At 51.9% G+C, this 19,975-nt stretch overlaps 1 protein-coding gene across 2 annotated transcripts in view; it reads right to left on the bottom strand.

The window, feature by feature from the left end:
• Positions 1-18,875, bottom strand: part of LOC144828579 (syntabulin-like) — a 70,988-nt gene extending 52,113 nt beyond the window's left edge. Inside the window, exon 1 of one of the 2 annotated variants that reach the window (XM_078686871.1) lies at positions 18,432-18,875. The gene's annotated coding sequence lies outside the window, so the exon portion shown is untranslated. The remainder of the gene's footprint in view (positions 1-18,431) is intronic. The other variant, XM_078686872.1, reaches the window with a different exon arrangement.
• Between the last annotated feature and the right edge of the window lie 1,100 nt (positions 18,876-19,975).

The following is a 19,975-nucleotide window of genomic DNA, read 5'->3' as shown; positions in this document are numbered from 1 at the left end:
GGCAGAGCCCTAAGATGTTGAATTTATAGATATCTTCTACATTTGAGTGCCGCTAACCACGCCCCCTTTTCTTTCTGTGCCCTCCCCGCTCCCGCCTCCCAGCTGCTCCGCCCTCCCTCGCACTTCGCCATATATGGCGACCGTGCGAACGCGCAGCGGGCACGCCGATTGTGCGCCGAAGGCGCGCCAAAGGTAAGCCCGTCTGCGACCGGACCGCGCCCAGCGCCAGGACCCCTGGCCCCCGCAGACCCCAGCCCACCCGCCGGACCTACGACGCCGCCACCCTCAACGCACTCAACACCGGCCGAATCCAGGACTGCTACCGAGCCACCCCGAAACTTACCCACGGACCCTTCAGCTGCCACGCCTGCAAGTTCACCTGCACCCGGACCTGCCCCGCTCCAGCACCCAAGCCGAACACCAGCAGCAACCACCTCAAGTGCATCCTGCTCAACACCCGCTCCGTCCACAGACACGCCATCTAACTCTGGAACCTCCTCGACACCACAGCTCCTGACGTCGCCTTCCTCACGGAAACCTGGATGAACGCCTCCTCAGCGCCCGACATCGCCATCCCAGAGGGCTACAAGATCACCCGAAGAGACCGCGTCAAACAGACGGGAGGAGGCATCGCCATCATCCACAGAGACACCATCCGCATCACGACCAACACCGACGATACCCTGACAACCGCCTAACACCTGCACTTTCAGATACACACCGACCCCAAGACCACCCTCAGAGGCACCCTGATCTACCGACCCCCGGGACCACGCGCTCAATTCAGCGAAGACATCGCCGACTTCATCAGCCCGCACGCCCTGCCCTCTGCCGACTACATCCTCCTCGGGGACCTCAACTTCCACCTGGAGAACAACAGCGACCGCAACACCACCACCCTGCTTGACAGCCTCGCCATCCTCGGACTCAAGCAGCTGGTGACCACCCCCACCCACCCAGCCGGACACACACTCGACGCTGTCTTTTCATCCAGTAAGGACATAGTCTTCAGCCACGCCACCGGACTCCACTGGACGGACCACAGCTGCGTCCACTTCAGCTTCAGAAGATCCACGATCCACCACCACCAGCAACAGGCTGCCCGAAGAAACTGGAACAAGATCACAGCAGACCAGCTCGCCGCGTCCCTGAGCCAGCACCCTCCCGCCAGCTCAGCAAACCCCAGCCAGGCCGCCGACAACCTCACGAAGTGGATCAGCAACTGCGCAGACTACCTCGCCCCACAGAGGACCCCGCCTAGCAGACCCGGCAGCAAGAAGGCCCCATGGTTCACCGACGAACTCAAGAGCTCCAAGAAGAACTGCCGAGCCCTCGAGAAAGCCTGGAGAAGGGAGCCAACAGCGGACAACATGACCACCCTCAAGACCGCCACCCTGAAGCACCACCAACTGATCCACGCCACCAAGAAGACAGCATTCAAGGACCGGCTGGACAACAACGCACACAACTGCAAGGAACTCTTCAACATCGTGAAAGAGCTCTCCAACCCCAACGCCGGAAACAACGACATCACCCCGTCGCAAGACCTCTGCAACTCCCTCGCCTCTTACTTCCACAACAAGATCGCTGACATACACAACAGCTTCAGCCCACAATCAACGCTCCCCACGACCGCACCAACGCCCCCCACCACCACCCTCAGCGCCTGGACCCGGATCAACACAGAAGACACCATCCGCACGATGAACTCTATCGACTCCGGATCTCCGACCGACCCCTGCCCCCACCACGTCTTCAACAAGGCCGACGCTGTCATCGCACCCCACCTGCGGGACATCATCAACACCTCCTTCGACACCGCCACCTTCCCTGAGAGCTGGAAGCACGCCGAACTCAGCGCCCTGCTAAAGAAACCAACAGCGGACCCCACCGAACTCAAGAATTACCGCCCCATCTCGCTCCTCCCGTTTCCAGCCAAGGTCATTGAGAAGACCGTCAACAAGCAGCTTGCCGCCTTCCTCGAGACGAATGGATCCCTCGACCCCTCACAGTCTGGCTTCCGAGCCAACCACAGCACCGAGACAGCCCTCATCGCTGCCACCGATGACATCCGAGCCCTGCTGGACAACGGAGAAACAGCGGCCCTCATCCTCCTAGACCTCTCCGCGGCGTTCGACACTGTCTGCCACCACACCCTAGTGCAGCGTCTCAGCAACATCAGAATCCAGGAGAAGGCACTGGAGTGGATCATCTCCTTCCTCGCCGGAAGGACACAGAGAGTCCGCCTCCCTCCGTTCAGATCTGCAGCCACGAAAGTCATCTGCGGCGTTCCTCAGGGCTCCTCGCTCAGCCCCACCCTCTTCAACGTCTACATGAGCCCCCTTGCGGCCATCGCACGCCAACACAACCTCAACATCATCTCCTACGCCGACGACACCCAGCTGATCCTCTCTCTGACCAACGATCCCGCCGCCGCCAGAACCAACCTCCACGAAGGGATGAAAGCCGTAGCCGAATGGATGACGACCAGCCGCCTGAAACTGAACTCAGACAAGACGGAAGTCCTCATCCTGGGCTCCTCACCATCCGCCTGGGACAACTCCTGGTGGCCCCCCGCCCTGGGCACCGCACCCAAACCGACAGACCATGCACGCAACCTGGGCTTCATCCTGGACTCCTCCCTCTCCATGACCAGACAAGTCAACGCCGTCTCCTCGTCCTGTTTCAACATCCTGCGCATGCTACGGAAGATCTTCCGGTGGATCCCCACCGAGACCAGGAAGACTGTCACCCAGGCCCTCGTCACCAGCCGACTGGACTACGGCAGCGCCCTCTACGCCGGAACCACCGCCAAGCTCCAGAAGAGACTCCAGCGAATCCAGAACGCCTCAGCCAGACTCATCCTCGACGTCCCCAGACGCAGCCACATCTCCGGGCATCTGAGAGACCTGCACTGGCTCCCCGTCAACAAGAGAATCACCTTCCGTCTCCTCACCCACGCACACAAAGCCCTACACGACCAAGGCCCGAGCTACCTCAACAACCGCCTCAACTTCTACGCCCCCAAACGCCACCTCCGATCGACCACTCACGCCCTCGCCGCCATCCCCCGCATCCGAAGAGCGACAACAGGAGGTAGGTCCTTCTCCTACCTGGCCGCCAAGACCTGGAACACCCTCCCTGCCGACCTTCGCCTGACCCAAGACCTCCTCTCCTTCAGGAAGAAGCTCAAGACCTGGCTGTTCGAGCAGTAGCGGCACCCCCCCCCCCCCAAGCGCCTTCCTTGAGACCCTCCGGGTGAGTAGTGTGCTCTATAAATGCCTTGATTGATTGAGTGTGTGTGTGTGCATAACTGGCACAGAGATGACTGATGCTTTAGTTCCTCTCTGAGGTACTGCTTTATTAAATGTGTTAACTGTTGCATCTTTTGCTCTCTGTAAGGGTAATTTGGGGGACAGCCGAGCCGCGAGGCCTGCCCCCGGGCAGTTTTGCGAGGGGGAAGGAGGCTGCCACGGACGCGGCCATTTTAGGTATTGGGCTGCCTGGGAATAGCCCAAAAGCAGCCCAATTTCACGTTTCCCAGCCCAAATATATAAGGGGCTTACGCTGTTCCCCAACCACCATTTTAGGTATTGAAACCTGGTGGCTGGGAACAGTGTTAGGTATTTTTGTCGGGCGTGTGTCTAGGGTCGTTGTCGGGCGTGTGTCTAGGGTCGTTGTGCAGTTACCTTAATGGCTGCCCAGGGAGATTACCGTGTGTTGGAGGCCATCCGCCTGCTGAGCGAAGCGGGGCGGATGGACCTCCTTGTGGACCCGGTGGCGACGACGCGCCCGTCGCAGCGCGCCGCGGCCGGGGTGGCTGCGGCGATGCTCGCCCCCGAGGAAGACGGCAAAGTTGCAGGTGGGTTCTGGGGGCCGCGCCGATGCCAGGAGCGCGGCCCACGAAGTGTCGGAAAAGGAAGGGGGGGCGGGGCGGTCTCCGCAGCTGCGGCGCGTGGCAAAGGGCGCCGCGCGAGCGCAGCGGGGCAAAGAGGCGGCGGACAGCGGAGGCCTGTCCCGCGTGTGGAGCGGGCCTCCGAGGAGGAGCCCGGGCAGAGGGCAAGTGATAAGGATCTCCCCAGCGCGCCTACTGACGGCAGGGAGATCCGGGGAAAGGCGGCGAAAGTTCTTAAGAAGGCCGGGCATAAGGGAGCGGGGGGGGAAGCGAAGGGAGGAGAGACGTGCAGTGAGGTGCGGGGGGGGGGCAAGCAGGTCCAAAGAAGTGTAGGGCTTTCGGAGGAGGGGCAGGTCGGGACCCCACAGCGGGGGGGTAGACAGGGGAGCCCATCCCCGGCCAGGCAGGGGGGCGGCGGCGAGGGGTGGCGGGGCAGGAAGGAGGCCAGGCAGTGGGGCGGTGGGGGCGACAAAGGGGGAGCGGGGCAGGGGGGGCTTGGGGGGCGGCTGGGGTACAGATGGGGGGCGAGAGGCAGGGGCACGGAGGGGGGAGGGACGCCCAGGGCGGGCCAGGCTGGGTATTCCCCCTTAATGTTTGAGCCGGAAGAGGGCGAACAGGACTGGGGGGGTTTAGAGATTTTCAAGTCCTGGGTGGAAGGGTTGAGGGAGGCCCAGGTTTCGCCTGGAGGCAGGGGGGAGCTGCGGCCCCGGGGTCCGAGCGGGTGAGGCGTTCCCTGGAGTTAGGGGGGCCTGGTGTGGGGGAGCTCGTGTGGAGTGAGGAGGACGATGTAGTTGGGGCGAAGGGGGCGGGGGGAAGGTAGGGGGGGGGTGCAGTGGCAGGGACCCAGCACATCAGCAGTACCGTTTGCCTTGCAGGGGGACGCCCGGCGCGGGGTTGCTGACTTGGCCCGGCTGGGTGCGGCGGAACAGCGCTAAGGTGAAGGGAGGGCCGTGCCTCTCGCGGCAGGCCCGGAGTCGGCGAGGGACCTCAACATGGTTGGCACAAGAAGGCCCCTGGTGGGCTCACCAGCCCATCCCGCCACACGGCCCCAGCGGCTTGGGGACCAGCAGAGGATGTGGAACAGCACGGAGGAGGACTGTTTTGTATGGGGGGGTGGTCGAGAGGGGCCGCGGGCCTCTGGTAGGGTGCAGTCGGCACCTCCGCTGGCTAGGCAGGTGTATAGGTGGGGTGGTGTGGATTTGCGGGAAGGTGATGAGGATAGCCTGGAGGAAGGGGAGTTGAGGGATGGTGAGAGGGGTGGCCGGTGATGGGGTTTCTTCTTTTTTGCAGGCGGCACGGGGCCTGGGGGTTGCGGCGGCCCGGACACAAGCCAACAGGTCGGAGTTGGATTGGAGGAGCGTGAAGCCACGTGGGGATGTGCTGGTGCCAGGTAAATGCAGAGCGGCGCGCCTGGTGTCAGTAGGTGTGGGGGAGGGGGGGGGAGGATCGGTTGTGCAAGGGCAAGTATGTGGCGGATAAGAGTGTGGGGGCAGAGGAGTTGTTGCTGGCACCGGAAGGCGGGGGTGCTCAAGGGGGATTGGCGCCGGCGGCCGGGTCGACGCCTGGGAATCTGGTTGGCGCGGCGGCGGGGGATGACGGGGCGGCAAAGGTTGAGAGCAAGGAGTTGAAAATCAAGCGGCTCCCTTACATGGGGGTCATGAAGCCGCTGGGGGCCCATTTAATAGCATCCACCAAAGAAAAGATTTGGAAGGGGGAGTATGTGGAGCTATTGAAACTACTTCACCGCGAGGTACGGTCAAAGGAGAAGGAATACGAGCTGCAGAAGCGGCCGCGGGTGCCCTGGACGATCGAGAATTGGACGGCGGCATTTTTGATTTTCGCAAGTGTGTACTGTGAGAAATTCCCAGAGTGCTCGGTGGCCATGTTCAAATACATGGACGTAGTGCGGAAGGCGCAGATCACTGGGGGCGGATATGCGTGGGCACAATACGACGAGGAGTTTCCTGCTCGGATGGCGTGGGATCCGGAGGCCAAGTGGGGGGAGCTGGATTGCGATCTTTGGCAGCAGACGATGGGGCTGGCGGGCTCAGGCAAGGCTGTTTTTACTGCCAGTGGTTTGCCGATAGTGTATCAGCCCTTTCAGGGGCGCCCCACCCGCAGGGGGGGGGGGCAGGGGCCAGAAGCCAGCCCGGAGTGGCGGGCGCCTGCATGCCTGGGTAGGGCGCTGGTGGGCAACAGGCCCCCGCACCACCATGTGCGTTTGTCGGCGGGTGTGTGGGAAGATTTGAGGATGTGGAGGTTTTTCCTGGACCAGTTCAACAGTGTTCCCTTACAGCGGGACGTGGACATGGTTTGGGAGGTGCAGATTTTCTCGGATGAGGCGGGCTGCGACGGTTTTGGTTTGTACTGGAACGGGAAGTGGTGTGCGGAGAGTTGGCCCCCGGAGTGGAGCGGGGGAGGCAGGAGCATTGCTTTCCTGGAGCTTTTCCCTTTGGTGGTGGCAGTGTGGCTGTGGGGAGAGGTGCTGGCACACAGGAGGGTGACTTTCCATGTGGACAACATGGCCGTAGTTAAGGTGGTCAATCGGCCAGGGATGAGCAGGTGCTGAAGCTGCTGCGGGTGTTTGTGCTGGGGTGCTTGCGGCATGACATTGCTTTTCGCGCGGTGCACGTACCGGGCATCGACAATGACATTGCGGATGCCTTGTCTTGTTCGCAGTGAGGGAGATTAAGTGGGTTAGCCAAGGACGCGGAACAGGACCAGACGCCCATGCCGACGCAGCTGTGGCACATGGGCAACACTGTATGTTACAACTGGTTCTAGGATCTTTGGCGGACTCGACCAGGACAATGTATGTGGCTGCATGGGGAGAGTTTGTGGCGTCCGGGGCGCGTTGGAGGCCCCCGGGAGCGGACAGGCGAGATGATGTGGTGCGTTTTATGCTCTCTTTGATTGACACGGGTCTCAGGAAGGTGACCATAGCGGGCAAGCTGGCAGGGATAGCCTTCATGGGTAAGCTGTGCTGGGGGTATGCCCCTTCTGCGGGGGAGCTCGGGTCGCGAATGCTGGAGGGCTGGGCCCGGGAATGCAGGCAGGCAGGGGCAAGGCGGCGGCCTCTGTCAGAGGACCTGTTGGTGAGAGTCGTAGAGGTGTTGCATTCGGTATGTATGGACGGGCGGGAGGCTTGCTTGTTTGAGACTCCTATGGTATGGATGTTTGCGGGGGCCTTTCCGGTGTCTGAAATGGTGGGGGGGGGGAGGGGGGAGAGAGAATTCCAGGGCCTGGGATGGTCTGATGTGCGACTGGGGCGGCGGGAGGTGAGCATTTGGCTGCGTCAATCTAAAACGGACCAGCGCTGTGTGGGGGCCTGGGTGACTTTGCGGGTGGCGGAGGGAGTGCGTGCCCGGTGCGTTGGGGGTGGACTTGGAACGGCTTTCGGCAGATGGATGGCGTGGTGTTTCGGCATGTGGATGGTAAAGGAGCGACGGGGCCACAACTGTTAGGGGTGCTGCGCAAGGCGCTGGGTAGGTTGGGGGTGGAGGCCAAGCAGTATGGCATGCACTCGTTCCGCATTGGGGCGGCGTCAGAGGCCCATCGCCGGGGTTGTGGTCGCGGGGCCATTATGCGGTTGGTGAGGTAGTTCCTCGGCATGCTACTGGCGTTATGTGCGCAGCGCAGAGTTGGTGTGAAGTGCGGAAAGGCGTTGTGGGACTTGTCACTTAGTTGTTTTTCGTTTCAGGTTCAGTGGCGGGGCCTATGGAGAAGGGAATGTTGATCTGGATCGTAGGCCATTCATTTGTGAAGAGAGTGAAATTGCAGGCACAAGATAGCTATTTTGGGGAGAATTTGGGATGTATTCCTTCTTTGTATCAAGTGGTATGGAGGGGGGGGCATGCACTGGAAGGAGTTACTGTCCACGTTGAATGGCATTGTTCAGGGCGGGCGTTGCCCGGACGTGTTGGTTCTCCGTTTGGGGGAGAACAATATGGTGCGGGAGACGGGTCTTGATGAGGGCGATGCGGGGGGACTTGGCGGAATTGCGGAGAGGTTGGGCAGGTTGTTCAGTGGTATGGACGGTGCTGGTGCCGCGTAGGGTCTGGCGTGGGGCAAGTTGTCCGCAGGCGGTAGACAAGGCAAGGAGGAAAATAAACGTGGAGATGGTGCGTTTCTGCTGGCACCTAGGTTTTGAGAGGATTTGGCACCGGGAAATTCATTATGATGCGCCAGAACTGTTCAGGGGGATGGGGTCCACCTCTCGCGGATCGGTATGGATTTATACCTTCTAGAGCTTCGTGAAGTGTTGGCCCGGCTGTTGGGCGTGGGCCGAGAGTAGGACACTGGTACTTTGTTCCTTTTAGAGGCACGGAAGGGGCAGGGGGGCAGGGGGGCAGGAAAAGTGGGAGGCGGTGTATTCACCTACACTGCACCTTTTCCTGGGTGGCGGAATTTGTTTTGGATGTTGGCCAAGTTTGGCTGGAGTTCGGTATTTTGTCGTTATGTTTGGGGACTTGGGGAACGGGAGCGGGGAAAGTGTAACCAGTTTGGGGGGTCACATTAGAGGGTAGTTTGGTTACAGTTGGATAAGGACAGATAGGAATGTAGGTATTGGAGGTTTTGAATTTAAGAGGTAGGGGACAAAATTGGTTATTAATAGGATATAATGCAGTTATATTGTTATGTTGTGGGGTGGGGGGATTTTATCATGTGGGATCGTAGGGGTGGGGGGAGAAAAACAAAAGGGGGTCAGGTAAATCGATGTTTAGAGAGGATTTAGTTTTGTAAGGCGGTTAGCCAGTTGGTAAAATTGTGATGTGCACCTGTTTCAATAAAGCGGCCTTTTACTCACACAAAACGGTAGTCGGTCGTGCTTGCCTCCCTTTCTCCCTCCCAATATCGTTTGGAGCAGTGATACTCAAAGTACGGCCCGGGGGCGCTTGCGGCTCTCCTGACATCTCAATACAGCCCCTTGGTGAACAGCAGCACTATTATGCTGTTTACCTTGAATCAGCGCTAACATTCAGAATGGAAGTCCTGCACCACTTAACTTTAGAAACCCCTTCATTTTTTAAAAGACATTTCACAACAAACGTGTATAAATAGGATAAAAGTCTCTTAAAAATTCAAACTGTATTTCGTTAACATGCAGAACATTTTAACTTTATACAGCCGATGATATCACTGCATTAATCGGTATTTTATTATTTAAATGACAGCTTTCAAACATGAATTTTGAAACAATCATGGTTCCAGCAACCCGGACAACACTGCCAATAGTGAACCAAGAGGCAAGTCGGTTGTCATATGTGCCCTCAGGGTGATTTCCGTCGCTATTACAAATGGCCAACATCCTAGTTGATTAAATCTAACACAAGAGAGGGAAAAGGAGGCAAAGTGGAAAAAGCAATTGCCTAGGATCACACAATTTGGTCAAGTGGGAGAGCCGGGAATTATCCCAGGTTGTCTGGTTTCGCATTGTGCAATTCAGCCACTACTTGTATGTTTCGCATTGTGCAATTCAGCCACTACTTGTATGTTATGTTATGTTATAGCATTTATTGAGCGCACGGTTACCAGAGGGTGTCCCGGTTCTATGTGAAAACTTCCCAAGTATTGAAACCAGGGTCATGCTAGTCAGCAAACAACCACGTTTTTAAGGCTTTTTAGAAAGCCAGAAGGTTCGACATACCTCTAAAATACAGAGGAAGCTGATTCCAAGCTCTGGCTGCATTAACTACAAAGCTTTTACCACCACATGTGACTTTTTTTTACAAACGGCACATAGACCAGTTTGGCGTCAGATGAGCGTAATGGTCTATTTGGAGTGTACCAGTACAGCCGCTCTTTTAGATAGTCCGGTTCTGCTCCGTAAAGTGCCTTATGAACCAGACAACGCCTTGAACCGGGTACACTTCCTAACTGGCAGCCAGTGCAATTTCCGTATCTCTTTCGCTATTGGGGCGTATTTTGAAATGCCCAACACCAGCCTGGCAGTAGCATTCTGCAGGAGCTGCAGCCTCTGCATTAAGCCTTCCTGAATGTTAAAATACAGACTATTGCAGTAGTCCAGCCTCGACTTGGAGAGGGAAGTAATCACTGTTTTTCGGCATTCTGTGGGTAATAATGACAGAATTTAATTGCAAGACGTAAGCACAAAAGATGTGGCCGGGGTCACCGCATTTATTCGGTCTTTAAAATTAAGCTTCTGGTCCATCCACACACCTAGGTTTTTATCCTTCCTGTTAGGGGCGGGGAGGGTGCCCAGGGTATCTGGCCACCGTTCAGAAATTAGGATCGTTGCCAAAAATACCACCTCCGTCTTGCTGGAGTTTAATTTAAGGCAGTTTTGGGCCATCCAAAACCCTACGGCATTCATACACTCTTTAAAACGAAGAGCTGTGCTCTTTACCTCAGATGGAAAAAGAGACACCACAATTTGCGCATCATCCACATAAGTAGTCAGACTAAACCCAAATGACCGAATAAGAGGCGCCAGAGAGGATACATATAAGAGGATACATATATATTAAATAATGTCGGACTCAGTGAGGACACCTGCGAGACACCACATGGCAATGAAAAAGGGTTTGATACAAATTGCCCCAGGGCCACCTGCCGACTCCGTTTCGACAGGAACAATCCTAAGAGTCTCCCTGCTGCACCCCGTATACCAATCTACTGCAGCCGGTCCATCAACAAATCGTGATGGACTGTGTCCAATGCTGCAGAGAGATCTAGCATAATCAGAGCTGCCTTGCCACCCTGATCTAAAATAGTCTGAATCTCTTGGGTGGAATTCAAAAGTGCCACTTCAGTGCTGTGGCCCCCTCAAAAGCCATACTGAGTTTGGTCCAGAGCTTGTGTGAGTTCCAGATATTGGCTGACCTGCATATTTAAATGTCTCTCGACAATTTTAGCCAATATCGGAAGTCTGGATATTGGCCTGAAATTATTAGGATCTTTGGTGTCAAGGTTCGGTTTCTTTAATAAGGGCAGAATGGAATTTTTTTCCCCAGTCCAACAGGTAATAGCCTTCACTATACATCGAATTAAAAATGTGTGTCAGGACACAAGCGACAGGCTCTACTGATAACTTTAGGATCGCAATCGGACAGGGATCCAAGGGGACCCAGATTTCACCTGCATCAGGAGGTTAGCCGTTTCTGGGGTAGTAAGCTGAGCAAAATTGTCCAATGACCCTTTCTTATCAAGATGCAGGTTATCTGCTTGACCCACCATGGTTTTCGGGGTTACATTAGTGAAAGCGGAAAAAATGGTATTCACTTTTGCATAAAAGAAACTGGCCAAAGTTTTACAGAGCGCCTGACTAGGTGTACATGTAATAGCCACTGGATTGGCCAAACTGGCGACTGTATTAAATAGTTCCCTAGTCGAGTTAGTAGCTCTATTGATTTTCATGGAGAAAAATAGAAGCTTTGCCTGATGAATCTGCTGTTTGTATATGGCAAGACCTGTTTATACTCCTCCTTATCGCTATCCTTGTACTCCGCTCTCCATCTTCTCTACAGTTGTTTACAACTCAAATCCCCCCCCCCCCCCCCGAGTTCCTGTGTGTACCAAGGAGCAGAAGGTTGCCTTCTAGTGGGATAGAACTTTTTTATAGGAGCAAGCTTGTTCCCTGCTGTTTCTAGCCAGGAAATGTAGGAACGTGTTGCCTTTTCTAGATTTGCGGGTGGGGTAACTATGGTTTTATTAAGTATGTGGCACAAATCCACGGCCACTACTTTATTCCATGCTCTTTTCTCCAGTATTTTTCTTTTTTAAACTGGTTTCTGAGGGTGGCACTCGGGAATATTATGCTTAAATACCACAGCTTTAGGGTCCTACCATGGTAGCGGAATAATATCAGTTATTCATAAAGAAGAATTGTTGGAAAAAATGCCATCAAGTATGTGTCCTGCCTGATGAGTCGCCTCTGTCACCAGTTGCTCTAAGTTACTACACTTCATCAAGTCTAGCAATTTTGCTGTGTCTGGATCGGATATAGTTTCCAAATGGAAATTAAAACCCCCTAGGATAGTATAGGAGCAAGCCATAATACCCGATTCCATAATGTTGCCCACCTTCTCAATGAAGTGGGCTCTGAGGACTGGTGGACTATAGACAAGTGAGCCTTGGATGGTATACTGGGGAGATAAACGGAAGGAGAAGTCTAGCGCCTCACAGCCTTCCCCCTCTCCGGGCTAAAGGAGGAGATAATGGAAGAGTGGTAGATCACAGCAAGTCCGCCCCCTCCTCCCTTTGGCCTGTTCAAGGTGTAGCAAACAAAATAAGGAGTCGCCGCCTTGACCAGGTCCGGACCAGCGACATATTCCGTCCAGGATTCGGTAATAAAAGCTATCTTAATGTCTTCATCTTCTATGTATAAGGCACTCTCATTGCTATGTTTAATCAGTGACCTGACATTCATCAGGGCACATTTACAAGTTGCAGCACCAGTGTCATTCCCCAACTTTGCAGATTAGTTTCTAGCCATTTCTAAGGTGTGAAAAAGAAGCTTTGGGATTATGCTCCCACACCCTGGACAAACTTTTTGGAGCACCTGGTCCTGAGAATCAGGGCTGATACAAAGTCATGAATGTGTATTGGTGTTTAGATTGAGATGCTTTGGAAAAAGACCATCGTAACACATTTTTAGCTGATTACCTGTGCTCCCCAGACCATGAGGGCTGGCACCGAGAGAGGTCCGATCGTGGACGGTCACAGAAGGGTTTGCATTTGGTGCGCCGTTGGCGCATCAGATTGGGTTTATATGCCTTCAGAGAGCCAAAGCATAGCCCGCTGACCTCTCGCCACACTCAAGATGGCGGACCCGTGTTCCCACCGCCGGACTACCTGTGCCGGTAAACGGGATTGCGCGAAGTTAAAAAGAGGTGCAAGTATAAAAGAAGAGATGTTGGCGGGAAACCAACAGTCTTCACCAATTTTAAAATAACTGTGCAACATTCGCTAAATTAGCAGCTAACACAACTCCCAGCTGAGCCTCAGGAGAATCACATAAGGCACGCTCGTGCCAGACACTGTTTATATGCCCTCAGGGAGTCAAAGGATAGCCCACTGACCTCTTGCCACATTCAAGATGGCGAACCCGTGTTCCCACTGCTGGACTACCTGTGCCGGTAAACGGGATTGCACGAAGTTAAAAAGAGGTGCAATGTTAAAAGAAAAGTTGTTAGCGGGAAACCAACAGTCTTCAGCAATTTTAAAATAACAGCAAAATTCGCTAAATTAGCAGCTAACACAACTCCCGGCTGAGCCTCAGGAGAATCTCAAGCTTTGCTTCACCTACACCCACCTTAAAAACCCCATACCTCCTGACCACCATCCTGCTGCTATCAGTACGGCCCTCGGTCACACCCCAGACCATACTTTTTGGCCCCTGGGAAAACGTTTGAGAGTACCCATGAATTAGAGGGACTGACTTTCACCCTCTCACTCTAGCTTCCATAAGCTAGTACCATTTTATTATACTTTTTACATTTACGGTTAGCTAGGACTGTCTAAAGAGCACCTTACTGGTTTTTGCCTTCCTTACTGGCTTATTTTATGTGGGTTGTGACCTGACGCAACCTCACTCATCTTAGCCGAGGCAGCCAGAGCCTCTTCAAGACTATATATGTATTAAATAATTCAGAACCACTCAAATCCACATGAACCATCTAAAAGAGCACCGCGTCACAATGCAGTAACAGTACACTCCCAGAAAACCATCCCTTTCTCTCCAATCATTACCATTTGGCTAGGTCCACACTCTACAAAGGAGATAGAAGAAAGAATTATTCTCATTTGAAGTGCGGACCAGCAGTGGAGGTATGCACATTTATAGTGGAAGTCTGTCTGCCTGTAGAAGAAGTCTACACAAACTTGGGGAAACCCCATGACAAATGTGTCTTGCCTGCTCAGGCCTAGCCCTGGGCATCTTGAATGACAGACTCCTATCAATGTTGGCAGCGGTCCATACCTAGATGCATCCATAGCTCCTCTTTTCTGCTGGTCTACTTCCTGCAAGAGTTCAACATAGCCAATACAAAAGCACTCCTGAAAAAACAAGGACTAGAGCCTTTACATTTGATGAACCTAAAAATTCCCTGATAGGACAATTTATAGAGCACCCTTCTAACAACTATAAACATTTTTTTAAACGCAACAAAATCCCTTAGAATGCTCAAATAAGTACCCATTCCAGTTGCAGAGCCAAATCCTCTCCGATTACCACCACACACTACCACAAATCAGAAATTGGCCAGAATTGCGATTCAACGTTTTTGCTACATGATCTCTCAGCAGCATTTAACAGTCAACCACCCTACCTTATTGGGCAAAGTATAGGAACTTTGATTCCTAGGAACAACAGTGTAATGGGTACCTCTTTTCCTTGCACAGAAACTACATATATAATTATCTTACGTTTACAGTCATCTCTGTACAAAATTTAAGCATGTGTACATCAAAGCTCAAATATTGCAATCACACTTTTAAGCTATCGGAGACCTCTACTGGGTATCGTCAAAAGTGCCACTTTCTCCTGCCACTACTACAGTGATGACAACCAGGTTCCACTGGTGATGGAAAAATCTGTAGACAGCTACCCTCTTTGATCCTCCTAGCTAGCATCCTACAACTGAATGACTTACACCCGCTTAAAATCTGGCCACATCGCAAAACGAAATTGTAACATGTTGAAAAAGGTGTACCACCCAACATGTGCATGGTGGCCCAAGATAATTGTGTGCCCCCTCACTTCGAAAAAAGGAATAGGAGCACTGAGTTATCAAGACTGAGCCCTAGGTAACACTGCAGGTAGATGAAGTCATTAAATCCACTTTACACACTCTGGACATGGAAGTATTTTCCCATTCCTGGGGTTTCTCCGCAGGTCCACATTACCATTGTCTGATACTTTACTGGGTAATATAGGGGGTCTGGTCCTCTTTCTATGCATGTTAGAGCGGATACAGAATACCACAGCCAGATTCCTACTGCTCAAATGAACATGCAACTTCTTCCGATCAGTCGTTCAGGCCCATCACTGGCTCCCAGTGGCCAGATGCATCTCATGCAATGCCGTCTGCATCTGGGTATACAGGGTGCAGCTCCTGCCTTCTAACACAAGGTTCAAACCTATCTTAAGAAGAACCTAGAGCTCAGATATAGCACCTCCAATTATCATTAAAGTTAGCAAAAGACTTGGATGGATCAGGAAGCCTTTTGGTACAACCCGCCTAACTTAGGGGCACCCTACAGATCCAAATAAGAACCCTCAATTTTAATGAGAAATAAGGAAATGGCTATTTGTCCTCTTCTGTTGGCTGCTGGCGAGCCACCAGACAACCAGGTCCAAGAGATGGCTCTCGGAAGAATCAGCCTCATGAAGCACAAAGATGATAATTATTAAGTATGTGTAGAAGAAAGTCCTAATTAATATTCAAGGACCTGTCCAATGGGAAGTATCTATCTCGCTATAGGAAACACACAGGCCTCTACGACATAAGCACTTCGATGGACAGCACCACCTTTGTTGCAACAAAGCTGCAACTCCCCCGAGGTCCTCTGGTACCACACCAAACACTCACCCCGTAGGTCACTCAGCAACCACACACCCTACGACGCATGGATGCTAGCCCTGCAACAAATCAAACATGGACTGCATAAAACTTCAGGGACAGAGGGATCAGCAACATGCTATACAAGTGCCAACTACAACACATTGAGAATTTAAGGGATGAGGCCATGCATGCACAACATACAGTTTTGAGTCGATGTGGCAGCCCGTACAACCATCAATGAAAGATACACCGGTGCACTGAACAGGAATATGAAACAAGTGGCTTGGTGGCATGGTTCTGCAATACTGGGACTTCTTGGTCTCAACTCTGCTGCTCTGCGATGCAACCAGTTCTGTGAACACAGAAGGCCAGCGCTCTCACAGGTCATTACAGTAGTAGGAAGGCGATGAATATAGGGTATGAAAAGGTGTGAACCCCAGGTGTATGGCTGCAACAGTCCGCCAGGGGCGGTAGTACATTGTGTAAGTAGTGAGGGAGTGCAGTAAGAACCCCCTGGTTAGACATTAGATGATCACCCAAGATAAGACCTTGAACAGAAGACATCCTCAGTCCAGAGGAAGGAGGGGATGGAGGCCTTGCTCATTACCTCTCGGTATCGCACCCTTGTCGCGGTCCTAATAACAGGAGTCTCGCCACCTCTCAGGTGACAAGCCATCCTCTGCCAATAACTACATTAAAGCAGATGATCTCTCTCAAATGTGTGAACTATCTCTAGAAAGATTGACATCAGTCGGGTAGGGCTCAAACCCGTGACCCTTGGTTTCATACGAAACAGAAAAAATTTCAAACTGGAGTCTGCATTAGTACTGTATTTCCTCTTCTCTTGCTCAGTTGCAGCAGCAGTTCATAAACTCCATATCACAAGACCAACATGTTCTCGCCCACAACTACACGCAGGTCATACGTGAAAGCTTTGCGGAGTCAAAGCGCGCCTCATCATGCCGAAAAGTACTGAGAATTACAGCAGTTTTCCGGGTATGTTTTCACTGTACAGTGTAGACAAGAGGTTATTCCGACGCCATCTGCCACAAGTGCCTCTGCTGGACTGTACATACCAGCGGGACCCGGAGTGTGGGCAACACTTCCAAACTGGGCAGCCCCCGTCGACAATGTGTGTCAGCGTGGTTGACATCCCAATCAACCAAACTGAGGCCCATTTACCTTTGAGAGTGGACGCTGAGCAGCAGGCTTGAGCGGCTCCCAGAATGCATTGCTGCGAGGGTGCTGGAGGGGGTTCATGACTCCATGACACCAGGTAGGAAAGGAGTCCTGCTCTGCTGGGAATCCCGGGCGTCCTCTTGGGAAAGGACACAGGGGAAAAGTTGGGGGTGGCGCATTTCATTTCTCGGTGGGCAGCTGAAGAATGTTTGAGCGCATCTATTAGTAACCCTCACAGGGGCAACAATATGTGCAACAATCCAAATTCACATCAAATGTGAAGGTTATGGACCTGTGGCAACCGTTTGCCACAGAACTTGACATTCAATGTGTGTAGTCAACCCGGGGCACAGGCACTGCGCCCCAAAACTATGAAATATCACTACCTTGCCGACCAATACAGACTGAGAATCCCATTCTATTGGCTCCAAAATGTAGGGCACACGGTGTTCCTGTGGAATACTAATTTGCGTTTCACGGGTGGGTGTCTTCATTAATAGCTGCGCCTCACACTGAGCAGGACTGACCCCGAAGTTCTTCCACGTAGGTAGTAGCAGAGGGAACAAAGGCACACAATAGGCTGCAGTACAGCCCAGTGTAACTACCAGCGGGTGAGATTAATTCAAGGACTTCTAACGTCACAGTTTGTTTGTTTTGTCCTTTAAATTGAGCCTTGAGCGGAAACGGATGCGGATTACTCTGGACAAAAATAAAATGTTTGGGAGTCGGGGTTTTAAGAGGGATGCAAAAAAGTCTGTGTGGGTGGGGGGAGGCTCTAAAAGAGGCGCCGCCTATGTAATTAGGGGCGTCGCTTAAACACACTACTTTTTCTGATCCCTATAATGTGCCAGCCGAACGGTAATTTGGTGTAAGAGTAAGTAAAATATGAACAAAAACTTAATGGTTTTTAGACTTTGTTCAGAAAATTCTCAGTTTTATTTCCCCCTGTACAGTTAAGGACATTAATATAGGGCCCCATAGATAACCGTGTTAATCTGTGTTTTTGTTTTTTATTACGAACGGGTCCGAGACCAGGGTGGACCCGGCACACTAAAAGCCCTGCTGGAAATAGAATGTTCATAGGTAACTCAGGTTTTAGTGTACGGACATTCAAGACCCCATAACTCTTTTCTTTCTACCCAATATATGCACCAAACCACCACCAAAAGCCAGCAACCAAAAATGAGCTAGCATCTTTGAAAAATCACATTCTGTGTTTTTTTTTTAAAGAAGGGAAAAATACATAACTAGCTTGGGGGCACGGGTGAATAACAAAACAAGCTATCGTGTTTTGCTGATCATCCTTCAGTTCAACACCCAATGCAGAGCCAGTGAAATACACGAACGAAATAATTGAGAAAAAAATAGAGCTACATTCCAATATATACGCCTGACCACGTCGTCTTGAGATGGACTGGAATGTATGTAAACACATGCACCGAAAGAAAGTAATTAATAGTCACATACCCTGTAGATCTGCATACACAATACATAAGACCTCAGTATTTGTAGGCCGCCCACCCACAACCCCTGCATAGAATCACCCCGGGTTTCTTTCGGCCGTGCTGTACAGGGCATATTATTTTCAAAAAGATAATACATTCTAAAACAATTGAATTTGAAGAATGTGTGTTTTTTTCAGTGCAGAGAAACGCAGCATGTGCGTGATCACATCTGCTTAAAAATAAAAATAGAAACGGTTTCTAAGAAAACAGAGCGCTTCTCTGGCAAACATTTCTAGCAATGCGCGGCGCTGTGGGAGTTTAAAAACATTCGCAGCAAGCAGCAGTGGGAAAGAAAAAAGGCGCAGCGCCATGAGCGTGAATACTTACTAAACGGGTAACACTTAGGTGCGTTGTAGAGAAATATATGCACGTGTGGATTCAGAAGCCTGCAGCCGTAGAGCCCACCTTCACCAAAAAACTGGTCTCTCTAGACCGGCCTCCATTTAAAGCCCTCGAGGGACGCGAACAGCACACACGTTATTAATTAGAAGTGCCCGACGGCGGCACGTACAACTAGCAGATCCGCTCAGGGTCGATTTGTTTTAGGAACGTTTACATGTATCTATAAATATGTAAATTTCCACTGGGTACAGATAATAAACATTAATTGCAAAATATATCTACCAAGTTGAAACTAATTAGGTTGGCAGACAGTATAAATATTCCATGTAATAAAAAAAAAAACGGTAAATGCTCAGCTTGAAGGAACAGCGGTTTCGGCTGGGATCTGGCAGTCAGAAAAAGTGAAATACGACCAGAAACGACCTCTCCATTCACCTGGTTCCAACAGCGGGAAGGTAAACTACTTCCGGTGCTAAAGAACACACGCGGACGGTGCATTCTGGTATAGTTAGTCTGACAAGTGTTAGCCAGGTTTGTTAAACCACATAATGCAAGAAAGGCAGACTGAAGACCAGGCCTGAACACCAATCCAGGTGCGTGGTACAGACGGGCCCTGTTGATTTCTTCCAGCCATAAACAGACAAGGTACCTTCATCTCCACTGTTTTACTTGCACAAACGAAAGGCAGCAGCCTACGGCGTTTGTCGTGTCTAAGATTTAATTCAGAAACAACAGAAAGAACAAAGGATGAAAAGGACAGGCCAGCAGGTACACTAGGGGTGGGGCAGTGCTCCATTTTTTTTAACGAGGGATATGTTCACTTCTTTTCAGCATGGCTACCAGGGGGCTTCTAATCTTGTCCTGTTCAACATCTTCTGACAGTTCTGTCTCTTTAGCTAATACCGATTTGCATTTTGGGACTTGTAGTACAGCACAAGCTAATCCCAGCATGAAAATTGGTGCGGAGTCAAAACTGGGGGTTGTCTTAAAGTAACAAGTAGCATGAGACCAGCTGGCAGCTATGTGACGGGATGCTTGGGTTTTTTAAAGCACTGATGCCAGGGAGATATCGGAGAGATCTGATGCACCCTGCTCGAATCCCCGTGCGTCGGCAGGAGAGGGTGCTTTCAGTGGATGTACAATAGGACAGGTGACCGTGTTTGGGCAGGTGTCTTGTGGGTGAGACCGCAGGATCAAGCAAGTGTGTTGGCAACATGGTGACAACTAAACTGAGGATGCAAATCAACTCTTATACAGGGATTCCGCAGCACAATCCTGGGGCAGGCAGGTCTTGATTATCGAACTATGTTAAATTTAACTGCTGCTTCTATAGCGCATAATCACTATCAGGTCTCTTAGCGCTTTAAGAGAGGGAGTTAATACCCAAAACCCACTGCAGTCCCCAGGAGCATGCGTGACAGATGATTAGATGGAATCTAACGCCTCCCTGAACAGAAGCGTTTTGAGGCGTTTCTTGAAAGGGAGGAGAGTGCCTTCCTTACGGAGGATATCGGGTAGTGTGCTCCAGA

The sequence above is a fragment of the Lissotriton helveticus genome, chromosome 4_1 (genome assembly GCF_964261635.1).
Source record: "Lissotriton helveticus chromosome 4_1, aLisHel1.1, whole genome shotgun sequence".
Lineage (NCBI taxonomy): Eukaryota > Metazoa > Chordata > Amphibia > Caudata > Salamandridae > Lissotriton > Lissotriton helveticus.
The sequence above is the reverse complement of the archived record's forward strand: the minus strand, read 5'-3'. Positions and strand labels throughout refer to the sequence as shown.